This window comes from Dioscorea cayenensis, chromosome 14 (assembly GCF_009730915.1).
Source record: "Dioscorea cayenensis subsp. rotundata cultivar TDr96_F1 chromosome 14, TDr96_F1_v2_PseudoChromosome.rev07_lg8_w22 25.fasta, whole genome shotgun sequence".
Lineage (NCBI taxonomy): Eukaryota > Viridiplantae > Streptophyta > Magnoliopsida > Dioscoreales > Dioscoreaceae > Dioscorea > Dioscorea cayenensis.
The window spans coordinates 10,800,610-10,816,692 of NC_052484.1; the positions used below are offsets into that span (position 1 = coordinate 10,800,610).

The window sequence follows — 16,083 nt, forward strand, 5'->3', positions numbered from 1 at the left end:
GAGTAATTCATTAACGGTAGGGATCGGGAAGCAATCTTTGATAGTGATGGTGGCGTTCAGAGCTTGGTAATCCACATATAAGTTCTAGCTATCATCCTTTTTCCTTAATAGCAAGATTGGAGATGAATAAGGACTAGAGCTTGGATGGATAATTCCCTCTGTCATGACGTCAACGAAAGCATTATATGATGCAAGATTCTCGGTGATGGTTTTACAGAGATGAAGGAAGGTAGAGGAGAAAGAATAAGGAGAAGGAGAAGAGGAGGATAGAAACGAGGAAAAGGATGAAAAGGATTCTTTGATCCTGTCCCTTATTCCATTCATCATTATATGGACACTGTGACAATTTCTGACATTGTAACACACTCCTAGGCATTACAGCAAACACCTATTGTGCCAAGACAATCCAATACTTGATATAGTGATTCCTCTAATGATTATCACTTTTAATTACAACTTCTCATCATTTGATATACTCCTAATTACATAATAGGTGTTAATGCTTAATCAGACTCATTCCCGCATCATTATGTTGTAACATAATCTGCAAACTTGTTCGTCTTAGTTGAGTGCCTGATCTTGTGTGCCCTTTGCCGTATTGTTGAATCCTATCCTGCATCAGGGCCCTACTATTGGGCATTTGGTAACCACCAACTACTCATTAGCCATTAAAGACTCTTTATGGATGGTTTAAATTTTAAATGGTTATTGAGTTTTGCTCAATGAATCATTAAAGATGTCCTTAGATTAGTGCAATACAAGTATTGTAAGTGAAATTTAGTTTTAGAAGAGGAGTTGAAAAGTCATGCAAATAAATAAATAAATAAAGACACATAACTATTAAAAGATTATAAAAAAGTAAACAGTCTCCCTACTTTTGAAAATATACCGGTTTGGTCCCTCTATTTTTTTCGTGCCCTTTTGGTCTTCTTACTTTTCTAAAATGTGTCCCATTAGTCTTGGAGCAAATGACCATCATATTTCAGTCTAATGACCCTATGTGGCAAACATAATGCTTTATGGAGTAACACTCCGCACAGTCCCTCTACTTTTCAAAGAACGTATTTAATTTGTTGATGCGGGCCGGATTGATGAGCTAGCATGCGCCTACATGGGCAAGTGGGATGTGATGACCTAGGCGGGTTCATTTTGGTAATTTCCCTGAACGGCTAATTTTGGTGATAAGAGGGGCCTATTAGATGGAAAATGGGTCAACAAACACAAGTCACGAGCTTGCACAGCAAGCTCATTAGTCATTTTGGTTTTCAGCCAAATTCCATCATCTGGGCCTCAAAAACATCAATTTTATTGTTTATGGAAAGATTTAGTCTTGCCATATCTTAGGCTATGAATCTCTGATTGAGGCGCCATTTTTGGTATTCGCTTTGTTTAGTTATGATTTTTATTTCTATAATGCTAATTGGGAATTTTTCATTTTTACCAAATTTTCAATTTGTTTCTCTTTTTATGTTTTTAGGGTTTTTCTTGTTGGTCTATTTAATTGTAAGACTTCTGGCTATGAAAATCGGTTTTGAATGAAATAAAATTCTAGTTGTTCTTTGTTTTTCTCTAAATCCCTGAGTATTGTTAGACTAAACAAGATTTAGATTTTTAGTTTGTTGCTGACTTGGGAATTCTCAGACTAAGCAAGTCTTCAACTTATCCCTCTGTGTCATTTTTGGACTTAAGTTTTTGGATGTACAAGGTATTTTCCAAGGGTTACCTTCAGTTTAGCTTGTCATGGAACCTTTTATGATCCACTTCCACATGGTGGAACTTCGTTTCTATATGTAAGAGATGTGTGTGTCTCTGATAGAGAGAGACATGACTCTTGAGTTTTTGAGAGAAGAAAGGGTCACCCACGGCAGTGCTTGTGCGGCGAATGGCAACCATTCCGAGGTGGAGTCTAGGAATCATGATGCCGGAGCTCGAGTTGAGGATTTAGAGGAGTCCAGGAAGCATGATGCTGGAGCTCGCTTTGTTCTAAAATCTAAAGGTGAGTTCTATTATTGTTGCCACAAGACTCCTACAAACACACTGGCACAAAGTAGAGATAGTTCATGATGATATATATGCTATATTTTTATTTTATTTTTTCACATCTCATTCAACCCTATGATCTTTCTCCATAAAATAATAAACAGAAAAAACTAGAGCTTCCTCCCATCATTTGCTTGACTAACCTAATAAGCCAAGAGCCACCCATTTTTTACTGAAATTTCAACGCAGACGGCTAGGTGGAAATTACATCAATGCCCTAAACATTGGGAACAGATCACATCCCCTCCATGTGCTTACAGTTTAAAAATTTAGACAAGTTGCGTCAAGATATAGCTCTCAATCAAAAATGAAATTTTTAATTGAAATTAATAAATTAAAATTAAGTTTTGTAGCATTTTAATTTTAAATTATATACCGATGTTTTTTTGGAAAAATCAATTAATAAGCCAATGATGTTTGGTCTATTTGCACCGAGTCTTCTATGAATGGTGTTTGTGATCTTGCCAAGGAGACAAGTTCAAATCTCTTCAAATCTCAACTCATACAAAGTGAGGTCATAAATGTGTTGAGATATTTAACTACACATTTGTTGCGCACCCTTAACATAATTTGTCCACTTTATTAAAAAAAAAATCAATCGATAATATAGGGGATCAAGTATATAGTCTAATAATTATACTAAATAATTTAATTTCATATTATTTACAAAAAAATATTTTGGAATTAATCAAGAAGGCTAATGGTCTAATGGCCTATTAGTAAAGGATCCCTTGCGTAAGGTACTCATTTTAAGGATGACCTAATGTTAAACCCTAAAATCCATAAAAGATGAGGACACATGTGCTTATTGAGCTTGCTCCACATTAATTTCAGAGACTTTTTTTTTCAATCATGTAAAGACAATTTTCATTCTTTATAGCAACCTAAGCAAACCTCTCACTTCCTTTAAATGAGAGGGTTTATCCCCTATTTGTTAAAAAAAAAAATCAAGAAGTTTTTGGTTTTTTTAATATAAATTTAAAAGATTTTGGATTTGGGAAAAGATTACTAACTATTAAAATTGTATGTGTCTACTTTTAGATTGGCAAGAATAGAAGATCATGAAGATTGCATGAAGCTTAGTTTGGTGTGAAACCATTTGAAGACACAAACTAAGACAGGGCAAGCTTAGTTTGGTGTGAAGCTATTTGAAGACACAAACTAAGTTAGGCAAGGACAAGCCAATGAGATTATCAAGACCATATTTAGCAACACAATTTGAAGAAAGATCTAAGAGCTAATTATGGGTGGAACTATTCAAGGAGTCTAATCAGATATGGAGATTGATTGAAGATTACATGAGATATGATTAGAGATTTGAAGATCCAAGCATGGATGATTGAAGATCATGCTTGAAGATATTGAAGGCTAAACTTGGATGAAGATGAGATTAAGTTTAGTAACAATATTTTCATGAGTTAAACGAAGATCATTTGGGAAGACCAAACTTGGGACAAGTTTGGAAAGAAGATCGGGAGATCTTTGGTTACCATCTTTGGTGAGATGATTGCGTGTGCCTTGGCGGGCACGTCCCTTGGGAGAGGGAGACCAACTGAAGTGATGAGAGGAAGGAAGCAACTGCAGGAAGGAGGAGCTCGGGTCGAGTCAACTACTACGAGGGGGACTGAAGGGTCCAGGAAAGTTGAAGGTCACAGATTCGGGTGCAACTAGCTAGAACTCAGTCATGTTCAGTAAGGTGGGCCATGTTGCAACTAGGTGTTGTAACATCTAACTTTGGAAGGTGCCCAAGTTAGGAAGCCGCGGAGAATTCTAAAAGAGCAAGTTTTAATATTGGACGTCGGTGCGTCTATATAAGATATCCTGCTTGAAGATTTAGGATGAGTCACGAAGTGAGAAGACCCTTTGGTGAGGGTTGAGTAGAGTGGGCACAGGTCAATCTTAAGAGGATATTCTTTGTCTTGAGAGAGTGAGAGAGTGTTGTACTCTTTATTCTTAAGCCTCTTTTAGTGGATTGTTTCTCCGGGTTTGGCCCCCCAGATGTAGGCAATGTTGTGCTGAACTGGGTTACCAACTTGCGTGTCTCTCTTCTCTTGTTTGATTGTGTGTGTATGTCCAATCTTCGAATGAGTTATTGAGTGATTTATCTTACCACACTACCCACCGCAATTATCAACTATTTTACTTTCGGTGTGTTTAAATTGGAGATAAAACTTTCAAGTAAATTTTTTTTAAAAAATATTGGGCTGTAGAAATATTTTAACGTTAGTTGGTTAATTTTTTTTAATTAATATTAATTTAAATTAAATTTTTTTAATTACTGTTATGTATTAATGTTGATAAAAATTAAAAATAAGTCTTGAAATATATTTATTAAAGTAATTATAGTCTGTGAGTGGTGGGGTATGACAAATTAGCTTGCGAAGTGAGGTAGGAAAACTAACTTCAAAGTTAAGATTTATTTATATGTCTACACATCCTGTACTATTCAATAAGGGGTTATTTTCATTGTCAAATAAATAAGTATAAGGATATGTTAGCAGTTTATATTAGAGTCAAACAATTAAATCAGCTTTGGTTTATTTTATCTCAAGTATTGTTTAATAAAAAAGTTACTTTTAGGATTGCCTTCCATTTTACTTTTATTTTACTATGGTATATTCATCAATTAAATTTTCCACTTCTTCAAGAAACTCTGCATGTTTTTGATAATTTCTTGTAAGTCCAATAATTGCCATGGTTAGAATTATCCATTTGGTCAAATATTTTAACTAATAGTTTACCATATTTTAGCTTTAACCCAAAAATGTGAAATGACCATAATATCCAAGCAAAACTATAGAGCTAGCAGCATTAGCCCTATTTTAAAATGAGTTGTGTGAGACTTTTAAGTATTCCAAGTTCAAGTCCCGATAGATGCAATAGTATTAACGGGTCTACAGTTATAAATTTAGGGAATAAGGGGAATTGGGTTAAGGCACCAAGTCAAATTAAAGCTGCCCTTATTTTTTTTTGTAGTGTTTGAATAGAGAAAAGGAATAGTGGAAAGTTATTTACGAGAGCAATGAAAGGAGCATTAGCATAAGGATGTTGCTTATTTATGTATGTTAGTTCGGGTGAGTATTGTGGATTAGAATTCAATCACAACCAATGACACCACATAATAATGAAAATGAGAGACACGAATTGGTGACCTAGTTCGACACAACACTTGCCTGCGTCTTGGGCCGAAGCTCGTAGATAACAATCCACTAAAATTGGGGAATAAACATCAGTACAACATTATTAGCCATCATCACAAAGGTATACAAGAACTCTCTCTAGATTGCCCGATGCCCACACTTTCACTCAAATAATTGGGTCTTTCCTTGATGACTTATCCTAAATCTTCAGAATAAGGTCTTTTATATAAGCATCTCCACATCCCAAAGATATAATCTCCCACTTTTAAAATCTCTGTGTTTACTAACTTGGAGACCTTCCAAAATCAGCCATTACACCTCCAGTTACATATGATCTTGTAACATGACCCTCTTGTTAACCTTGAATGAGTTCTAGCTTGCTACGTAACCTCAAAAAGCCTCCAACCATTCTGGTTGTGTCTATCTGAGTCAGATGCAGTCAGATCCTCCCAATCTCAACCTGCGGGCAACTAGCTTACCCCCTTATGTCTTATAAGTATTATACTCTCAGTTTGCACCCCACATGGTGAGTCAACTTCAAAGATGAATCTTCAATTCTTGTACTAAGCTAAATTTCCAAATCATCCAAGTTGATCACATCTATTCATTTAAATTTAGTTCTTCACACTCTTCCAAACTTGATCATCTATTTATCAAAGTTGGGCTTTTCTAAATGGTGTCTTCAATCTTCTTCATGTATAGATGTGTCTGCAAATAGCTCTGTCTATATTTAGCTTTGTCTTCAATATTATTCCCTCATGTCTCTAAATAGCCCCTTCCATATTTAGCTTCTCCCTCTAAATATGATCTTTAAGTATTTGTGTTCCATTACCTTAGGATTTACTTCTTCTTATGTATTTTCAGCTTGAAAGGAACATGACACTAGCAAATCCCCTTGAAAATTTTCTCACTCACAAGCACAATCTTCATTCGTACTGTCCAAAATCTCAAAATGGTATTCAGCTTCTCCCTTTTCATTTTCTGCACCAATGTACTCAATTTTCCCAACTTTTTCATTGTTGTTCACTACCACATCATCTCTATAAGGAACTTGAATTGCTTGCTCAAATGCTAATTGTTCCTTGGAGAGTGTGTCAAGTATCCCTCCTAATTGATGCTCAAGGTTTTTATAGGAGGCTTCATGACATCTTAGTGTGGTCTCCATATTTTGGACGCAGACATCGGATGCTTCAATGAAGTTAGCTAATACTCTTTGTAACTGAAGTGCATCCTCTCCGAGTATCTCACCCTTTTAACATTCCTCTTGAGGTGCTTCCCAATATTGTCCATCTCTATTCCACAAGAAGTTTGGGTAACCCTTTTCAATTGGATGATATGTGTTGCAATAAGGAATGAGTTGTTGTTGTGAAGCAATAATTTTATCAACTTTTTCACTCAGAGCTTCAACTCGAGAATACAGAACAATGAGCGGATCAATCATCATTTAAACTCCTTGTAAGAAAAAGTAAGACATGACAAAAGAAAATAAATGAGAATGATGGAAGAATAAGAAAGTGTGAAATAGATGAATGATAAATAGTTAAAATAGCAAAGTGCAAAGTGTCTCTAAATGCCTATTCCCCGACAACGGCACCAAAAACTTGACACGTCCGTATATGTGTGTAAACCGCAAGTGCATGGGTGTTGAAGTAATAATACCCCGGTGAGAGGGTAATCGAATCCACAGGGAATAGTGCTTAGAACCACGAAGATTGCTATTTAACTAGAATGAAAATATGTTGAAGTAATGTGAAAACAAACTCAATGCAAACGAAAATAAGAAAAGATAAAGGAGGCGCAAGTAAAAGATAGGGAAGGCAATCGACGATAAATGGGGTACCCGGATAATGTTCCGCCTAGGACAATCGTTTCAAGTGCAAAAACCCCCTATTAGGCTTTCTAACTAATGCATTAATGAGTCGTGGAGATCCTTTAATATATGGTCCCAAATCTAAGGTCAACCATGCCTAACTCTCTATACATGTCTCGGAGGAGAAATTGAATAACCTCTCAACCTCGGACTCGTATAGAATTGCAATGAGTTCTAGGGATTCCAAGTGATAAACCCTATTCCTATGTATAGACCTAACCTTTTAGTGCAGGTGGAAGGTCCCTAACCACAATTAAGCCCTACGTGCTAAAATCACCTCAACGCTTCACTCCGTTGCACTCGCAACTAAGCCCCAGCGGAAGGTCATCCCTTAGCCCATTCACTCTACTATGGCCGCAAAGAATTCTTGGAACGTGGAGATAGGATAGATCACACCGGAGGGGAAAGAGGACGCTCCGCTACCTCTCGACTCACCCTCTCAGCCCTTTCCTATCTAGCTTTGTCTAACTCTCGTGGTGTGTCACTCACTCACAAGAGTTACCAACAAGAACTCTCAACCCTAGTGTCACTCTAGGGGAGTATTCAAACAATCAAGCCTACAAGATTGGAACTCACAATAAACATCAATTAATTGAAAGCATAATAAAGAGATTCAATGAAACGAATACATCCACAAATACCCAAGTACCCACTAGGGGTTTAGCTCTCCATGGAGGAAAATACAATAGATACTGAAATCAAAAGTAAAGAGATGCAATCCATGAATGAAAACCCCCTTGTGTTTGTGTCGAAGGTCTTGTGGATCAGCTGCGTCTTCTTCAAAGGTCCCCTCGTCAAACCTAGGGCACACCTCCTCGGATCGGTGCCTACGAAAGCTCCCCCGATAGCTCTCTAAAACCTTGCCAAAGCCTCTCCAAAGCCTCTCCAAACCCTAGCCTCCGGCGCCTCCAAAGATGGGGAAAGGTGGAAGAAAAGATAGGGGAAAAGATGGAGAAATCGGGGCTGAATCGCGGATTTGAAAGGGCTGGAATCGAGCATCCACATGGGCGTGTTTAATTTCCACACGCTTGTGTGAATTCTCTGGAATTCTAATTTTCGGCCGACTGTGGACAGTAACTGCTACAGTAATTTACTATGGTGTTTTGCTACAGTACTCCCCGCCAAAAACACTCCCGAATCCACTTTTCATGGAGGTAACATAAACGGGCACACGTTTATGCCATAGATTGCGTCGCTTCTTCAATAAACGGTTTCATTAGTGAAGATCTTGGTATCATTGCACAAGTTGGGATACGCATATGTGACTGCCTTCATGCCCCTCCATCTCATTGTAATGGTTTGAATACATGGAGGTTGGCACACATTCACGTATCTTAGAGCCCCACTTGTGTGTTTGCGTTGTTGCTTCTAAGATTCCACCAAATAGTGCGTACATGATCTACTTTTGGCTTCTTTTCTTAAAACATAGCTTCACAACTTTACATGCGCAAAAGAACACAAATACATATGTATTAACGCTTAAACTTGATAAAAGTAATGCTCATTGTAAGGAAAGAAAACTTCGCATTCTTATCACATAAGCACTTATCATTTATATAATTATTTTTACCAATATTAAAAATATAAGATTTTAAACTATATAGAATTGTTTATAGGCAAATTTCCTGTAAAAGCATAAGATTTCATTCAAACAAATATAATATATATATATATATATAATTAATTTGAAATTTTATAATCATTTTTGCCAATATTAGCATGGTTTAGTGGTAAAGCACATTGATTGTGAATGGGTAGGTGGGAGTTCAAAACCTCATGACTGAAATACTGTAGAAGTATTGTTCATTTAGTGTTCACCGGGATCCAATACTGTAAAATTTGTTAGAGAAAGCAGAGATTGAATAAGGATTTAGTGGATTTTGGGGCGTGTAGAAACACTGTTTTTTAGAAATTTATTGCCCTCAGGTCTGCACTAGGTTTTGCAACAATTCTCTCAGGATACAACAAAATCCCAAGATCAAACTTTACAAAAAAAGTAATGATCTTCTGTGAGAACTTTTCTGTATTTAAAGAAGATGAAGAGGTGCGAACAACAGTTGGATTTGTCTGTTAGAGAAAACAACTGAAATCTCTTCATTAATGGCCAAGTGCCCATTTATAGATTAATTAAATAATATAGAATTATAATAATAAATATATATAAATATATATATTGGAGGGCCTACTTGCACTTTTCTCAAATTCAATTATTTAATTTCTTTATTATCTTGTATTATATAAACATATGTTCGTTCTTCTCTTTATCCGATGTGGGACTAAACTATTCACACATACTACACTAACAATCCCCCACTTAGTATGCGTGAAATTGATGTAGTCATATTATAGCTAAATGCATTTATAAAGGTAACTTTCGTTTTAAACCTTTATGTAGTGTAAGTAATTCAAGAATTTAGCAAAATCACAAATGGTTAAAGCTTAAACTGTGATTCTATCTGCCAAATCAGAATTGCCACACATGTTTTGCTAGTAATGACATTCAAACAGAAGTTCTCTATCAAATGAAAAAACAGCACTATTAAGGCCATGTGCTCCATCCTGACTTCATAAAATTTTACAAAGTGTACATAACTTTGATAAAAGCGGCACCACTTCTCAATTTTATATAGGTGAAGTTTTGCTTCATTAGGACTGTTTAATTTCTACACTCATCCTCTAAATGACCATGGTACTAATTTGCTAATCAGCAAAACCTAGTACTCAAAACACTTATCACTAACTTGTTATTACCCTTTAAACTTCTAAATCACTGGTAATACTAAAATAAAAGTTGGGTTCCTATTAATAATAAGTTCAGCTGAAAGGTCGTAGACCCATCTTAGCAGCAGTATTTCGTACTAAATCTCTTGGTAGAGCTTTAGTTGATGGATCTGCTAGATTCTTGCAAGATCTCACATAAGATATGGTAATAATACCATCAATTATCAATTGTCTCATAAATTCATGCCTTAGACTTATATGTCTTGACTTACCATTATATATTTTATTGAGCTCTCTTGACATAGTTGCTTGACTGTCACAGTGCAAAGAAATGGCTGGTATTGGCTGTGGCCACAACTTTATGTCTAATAACCAGTTTCTCAACCATTCTCTTTCTTTGCTTGCTACTGCTAAGGCAATAAATTTAGACTCCATTGTGGAGTGTGTTATACATGTTTGCTTCTTTGATGCCTAGGAGATAGCCCCGCCTCCTAATGTAAAAATCCATCCACTAGTTGACATTCTGTCACTAGTATTTCTTATCTAACTAGCATCGGAATATCTCTCTAATACAGCGGGAAAACTATCATAGAATAAGCTCAAGTCTTTTGTCCTCTTAAGGTATCCTAAAACTCTTTTTATTGAATTCCAATGTAATATACCTGGATTTTTAGTAAATCGTGATAATTTTCAAACTGCAAAAGCTATATCAGATCTAGTACAATGCGTAAGACTCCCTATAACACTAGCATATTCTAGTTGAGCTATTGCTCTTTCAGGAGTTTCAGTCAAATTAATAGAAACATCATAAGGAGTATTTGCTTCTTTAATATTCAAATGATTGAACTTAATTAACACTTTCATAATGTAATGAGATTGATAGAGTGCAAAAGCCCCACTATGTCTTTTAACTTGGACACCTAAGATTGTATCTACCTCACCTAAATCTTTCATTTGAAAATTTGAGGATAGATATGCCTTAGGGCCATTTATTCCTTCCATGTTAGTACTAATGATTAGCATATCATCAACATAGAGACATAGTATTATACCAAAATTATTAGTGAACTTAGAATAAATGCATCTATCAGCACTATTGTACTTAAAGCCATATTGTAGAATTACAGAATCGAATTTTTCATGCCATTGCTTTGGTGCTTGTTTTAGTCCATACAAGGATTTTGTTAATTTGCACACTTTCTGTTCATTTCCTGGTAGAATAAAACCTTCAGGTTGTTTCATATATACCTCTTCATTAATCTCACCATTTAAAAATGTTGTTTTCCATTTGATGAACTTGTAAATTATAAATAGATGCTAATGCAAATAACACTCTGATAGAAGTAATTATAACAACAGGAGCATATGTGTCAAAATAATCAATTCCTTCCTTTTGTTTAAACCCTTTTGCCACTAATCTGGATTTAAAAATATTTCCATCTTTAATTTTGAATACCCATTTGCATCCAATTGGCTTACAATCAGGAGGTGGATCAACCAAAACCCATGTTCCATTAGATATTAGAGAATCCATTTCATCATTAATAGACTCTTTCCAAAATTCCGAGTCTGTTGAAGCAAGAGCTTCTTTATAAGTTTTTAGGAGTTTGATCTTCTTCTATATTTAATAAAATAGGAATTTTATTTGTTATTTCAATTCTTGTACCTTCAACTAAAACGACTAAAGCTTGAGAAGAGATAAAATCAGAATGAAGGTTCTTTTCTTTTCTAGTTCTTTGACTTTCCCTTGGTTCAACTTCTTTGACTATGCTAGTTCTTTTAATTTTCTTGTTATTATCATCTAATGTTGTATTAGGAGTTGACTCACTTGTGGAATTATGACAAAATTTATTTTCAATAAATTGAACATCTCTGGATTCCACAATGACATTAGATTCTAAGTCTAATAATCTATAGGCTTTAGAATTTTTAGCATACCCTATAAAAACCCTCTTTATAGCTCGTGACCCTAATTTAGTCCTTTTAGGATCTGTTACTCTATAAAATGCTAGACAACCCCATACATGAAAATAACTTGAATTTAGTTTTCTAACATTCCATAATTCATATGGAGATGTCTTTGTCACTTTTGAGGGAATTCTATTATGCACATGACAAGCACTTAATAATGACTCTCCCCAATGAGAATAAAATAAATTAGCACTTAACAACATTGCATTTACCATATCAGCAAGGGTTCTATTCTTTCTTTCAGACAATCCATTCTATTGTGGAGTGTAGGGTGCACTTCTTTGATGAATTATTCCATGTTGTTCACAAAAGGAATTAAATTCTGTTGGAAAATATTCTCCACCTCTATCACTTCTAAAGATTTTAATTCGTTATTCTTTCTGATTTTCAACATTAGCTTTAAATAATTTAAATTTATCAAAGACTTCATCTTTATGTTTCATAAGATAAACATGAGTGTATTTAGAGTAGTCATCAATAAAAGTGGCAAAGTACCTATTCCCTCCTCTAGTCAAATGTCCATTTAACTCACATATATCAAAATGTATAATTTGTAACAATTTAGAATTTCTTTCTATTCTAGGAAAAGGTAACTTAATCATTTTTGCTTGAATGCAAATTTCATATTTATCATGATCACTATTTTCATAAGATATATATCCATGTTTTGCCATAAACTTTAATGATTTAAAATTAACATGTGCTAAACGTGAATGCCATAAAGTAATTGATGAATCAATCATATAAGCAGAAACTCTCTCAGTATTATTAATATTTGAAGTTACAGAAAGTTTAAACATTCCATCACAAGCATATCCTTTCCCAACAAAGATCCCATTCTTTGAGAGAATAAGGTTATCAGCTTCTAATACAGGCTTAAATCCTCCCTTACAAAACAAATTTCCAGACACCAAGTTTTTTCTAACTTTAGGAACATGAAGAACATTGATCAAAGTGAGTTTTTTTCCAGAAGTGAAGAAAATCTCTACAGTCCCTTTTCCATGAACTTTAACAGCATTATGATTGCCCATTAACACTTCATGTCCATCAGTAGCAATCTCATAGTCCTTGAACAGATTCTTATCATTACAAATGTGAATGGTTGTTCCAGAATCATACCACCAGCCATTGGTGTTTGAAAACGCAGCTATATTAACTTATGTTATCATAGAGATCTGTAAATCTGAAACCATAGCCACAAGTTCTTTTACTTGTTCTTCAACAATGCTAACTTTGTTGTTTGAACCAACAACAACATGATCCTTCTTCATTTTCTTCCAAAACCTACACTCCTTGAAATGCCCTTTCTTCTTACAATGAAAGCTTGTCTTGTTCTTCTTGGAACCAGAATTGTTTGAGTTTGAATTGACGTCTACGAATTTCCTCTTATTTCCAAATCTGTTGGACTTGTTCACATAAATGAAATTCACATTGGAGTCAGATTCTTTCCCGAATCTCATTCCATCTCGAATTCTAGTTTCTTTTTCAATTCTAAGATGCTTGTGGAGTTGTTCTAGAGAGACACTTTCAGAAGAATGTAACAATTTCTTTTTGTAATCATTCCAACTTGGAGGAAGTTTGGCTATGATAGCCCCAACTTGTAATGCTTCACTGACTTCAATTTAGAGACTAGGATTTGTAGTTCATGCACTTGATCTAATGCAGAAATATGATAGAACATGGTAAACTCAAAGAATTTCAGAATAATGAATTTATCATAGCCAAACTATTAACACATACGACACTAACAATGTTCATTCATCCGTAGTGAAGGATTCTTTATGGGGGGAGACGTTATCTCCACCGCTCCAAGGTTGCATGGTAGTGGCATTTACCATTGTCGGATTATGGTTCCTGATATATCATCTTGGAAGCAGGTGGTAAATCCTTATTACTCTGTGTATTAAACCACCCCACATAGTAAATCTCTAAAAAATTATTAAGTCATCATAATTGGTACACCTCTGAATATACCTGTCCTTTGACAACTTTAACTATGGGGCACCATTTGCCAAAAAAACAAAAAAATCTTATAAGGTTGAGAGTTCGAATTTAATTCATCTTTTGCATTGATTGGAATTCTTCTATGGTCTCATCTTGCAAAGTTTTAAGTTCTTCATGGTTGGGGTTGGACAAAAAATAGTTTGATTGTCTTACATAAGTTCATATCCTCTAATTGATTAATTAATATAAATGGTTGAGTGGGCCTTTGTGCCCTTTTGGGCTTCAATAGAAATAAATAAAAATATTTGTTTTGTTACAATTTCACCAAGAGCCTCATTTTCATAAAGATATGCCCTCATTAATGGCTATTACACTCCCTGTTATGCAGGGGAAAAATGGGGCCGCTATTACATTGGCCCTGTTCAGTTTACGGTGTGCTTTGGTGCAGTTATTGATACAATTCTACTTGGTGGGCAGAGTATGAAGGTTTGGTCTTTTTTCAGCCCAACTTAATATTCATTTTATTTAAAAAAAAACTATTAACCTTCAATTTTGCACAATGGCATTGTTTTTGTAGTCCATATACCTCATATCAAGACCATTTGGCTCAATGGAACTATATGTATTTGTGGTCATCTTTGGGATGTTTATGCTCATCTTAGCTCAAATCCCAACATTCCATTCAGTGCGTCATATCAACCTCATTTCTCTCCTTTTATGCCTTGCATATGGTGCTTGTGCCAGCGGGGGCTCTATCTATGTAGGTATGTTATACGGCAAAAAAAAAGCCATTAAGCTATTAGTTCTAACTATTTGTTGTCTGTAATATAAACCTACATTTCAAACATGACAATCAAAGCGAAATCATACTTAGACTTCCACTACATTGCAGGGTACTCAGCTCAAGCCCCTCCCAAAGACTATTCCGTAGTAGGAGACAACCAAGACCGCGTTTTTGGAGCATTCAATGCTATCGCCATCATCGCCTCAACTTACGGCTGTGGCATGATTCAAGAGATTCAAGTCTGCTATCTTTCTTGATTACAAATTTGCCTTTCATTCATTGAAAAACTATTTTATTTTTTACTTATTGTAATACAGGCAACTACTGCTCCTCCAGTCACAGGAAAAATGTTTTAGGGCTTGTGCCTTTGTTGCACAATAGTTTTAGCGACGTTCTTTAACGTGGCCATGTCTGGGTATTGGGCATTCGGCAACAAGGCTGATAGCACCATCCTTAGCAATTTCATTAAGGAAAATGGTTACACTTCTGTACCAAAGTGGTTCTTTCTCATGAGCAATAGCTTTGCACTTCTCCAACTATCAGCCGTGGTTGTGGTAATAAACACCGGTGTTATTTTTTTGTTTAAATATAAGCATTTCTTCAAATAAATAGAAGAAACAGGAGCTTTTACAGCGGAAAGTTTTATACTAACACTACTAATTCACTCTGTTTGATGTGAAACTTTAATGCTTTTTCTTTTTGTATGTGAATTTAGGTCTACTTAACAACCCACAAATGAAGTGCTTGAAGGCTTCTTTGCTAACCCACAGAAGAATCAATACTCTGCTCGAAATGTTATTCCGAGGTTGGTTTTCCGATCCTTATCGACCATAATTGCAACAACTATTACGGCAATGCTTCCATTCTTTGGAGATATCAGTGCTGTGCTTGGAGCTTTTGGTTTCTTGCCCCTAGACTTTGTGGTTCCATTCATTTTCTACAACATTACCTTCAAACCATCAACCAGAGGAGCTATATTTTGGGTCAACACTATTGTAGCAATTGTTTTCTCTATGTTCTCAATAATTAACTCCATTTTTGCAGTAAGACAAGTAGTTTTGGATGCCAAAAACTACAAACATTTTGCCAATCTGTAATGAATGTAAGTAGATAGGCAATCATGCTATAATTTTATTAAACAAATTAATAGGGAGTGCAACAATAAATTTTCTAACAATATTTGTACAAATATTGATTGTTGTTCAAGGGATTTATTTATGGTAACAGTAATTCTCCAAAACTCTTGGCAACAACTATTGCTTTGGAGATATATTTCTCCTTCATTTCTTTCTTTGCTCACTTAGGTGATAAATTTGGTTATATCTCATAGTAATGCAATGAGTATCCATTGGATGTATTATACCCTAATAATGGGAGGAATGATACAATATCTTGCATAGAAAAGTCAAAATTAGGCTTAAGATAATGTTCAACATTCTTAGTATTAGATTCATATTAATTTTCTTTAATCACATCTTATTAGTACCATACTGTTGCTTGTAAAAGTCTTCATTCTTATAAAATATGGTAGTTGGTTCTTGTTTAAGTGAGCCATGAAAATACAGCTTGCATATAAATATCACCGTACTGTACTTATTTTTTTAAAAAAATAA

General features: G+C 35.1%; 1 pseudogene; it reads left to right on the plus strand.

Annotated features, from left to right (window-relative positions):
* The first annotated feature begins 1,824 nt into the window (after positions 1-1,824).
* Positions 1,825-15,567, plus strand: LOC120276116 (annotated as a pseudogene).
* Positions 15,568-16,083: the final 516 nt, after the last annotated feature.